We start from the raw sequence: 1,041 nt of genomic DNA on the forward strand, positions 1-1,041 counted from the left end.
AGGGGGCACCTGGATTTGAACCAGGGACCTCTTGATCTGCAGTCAAATGCTCTACCACTGAGCTATACCCCCTTGCTGGATGGTGTTTTCTTAGCAATGGAATGTACAGTTTCCTGGCTGTTCCTGTTTTGACTAATCCTGCCAGCGAAAAAGCTGTTCTTTTCCATGTTGAATGGTTCTGCTTCTATAAGCAGTCCCTGCAGCATTTTCATCTCCTCCTTCACCCGTATTTTTCAGGAAGACAGTCTCTAAAAATTTTGAGCAGCACCATGCCACGCTGGACTTTACAATCATGCCTTCTGCAGTGTAAAAACAGATGTTGGTTTAAAACAGCAACGCTGTGTGCTCCCGAGGGAGAAAGCCCCAGTGAATTCAGTGGGGCTCACAATGGGCTCCCCACGCCACACACACCGACCCCATGAACGTTGATGTTCTTTTGCAGCTTATAATCAATTTACAATTAAATATTTCCTGATCAATTTGCCCCACACACACATGCACCCTTATCACATCATTTTTGAGATGGATGGAGCAATGCCACGGGCACCCCTGGCTTGAGTAGTGAGATGACTTAGGTTGATAAGATGCTCTCAACACATGCCCAGAGGTACCCTTGTCTGGGTGTTTGTCATCTTTGATCTTTCATTTGGCTTTGGGCTTCTGGCTTGTAGACAGTCCTCGGCTTCATCCTCATATTCAGTGCTTCTTGGGAAGAGCTGGAAATCCCGAGCAAGCCCCTGCAGCTGCTGTTGCCGTGGTAACTGACAGAGGCTTGCAGGCCGCTGGAGAGCATCGTTCCACCAAGTGGTGGTCAAGGCGGGAGGGGGGGGAAGGGTTATGGGATGGGGACAAAGCAAGACGTGACGGCTTCTTCCATCTCGTTGCAAGGAAGACTCCTTCCCTGGCTCATTTTTGCTCTCCAAAGAGGGTGTGCGAGGCCATTTTTTAAAATGAATTCTAGGTTGCCTCAGTTTGTAATTCCTTGCAGAAGGAACTAGGCCAGTGATGGCGAACCTTTTAGAGACCGAGTGCCCAAACTGC

The 1,041-nt window shown here is 48.8% G+C and overlaps 1 non-coding gene across 1 annotated transcript; it reads right to left on the bottom strand.

Annotated features, from left to right (window-relative positions):
- Positions 1-72, bottom strand: TRNAC-GCA. The gene has a single exon. It is a non-coding gene; the product is annotated as a tRNA-Cys (tRNA).
- Between the last annotated feature and the right edge of the window lie 969 nt (positions 73-1,041).

This window comes from Crotalus tigris, unplaced genomic scaffold, assembly GCF_016545835.1.
Source record: "Crotalus tigris isolate CLP2741 ecotype Arizona unplaced genomic scaffold, ASM1654583v1 scf7180000018301.7375997, whole genome shotgun sequence".
In the NCBI taxonomy this organism is placed as follows: Eukaryota; Metazoa; Chordata; class Lepidosauria; order Squamata; family Viperidae; genus Crotalus; species Crotalus tigris.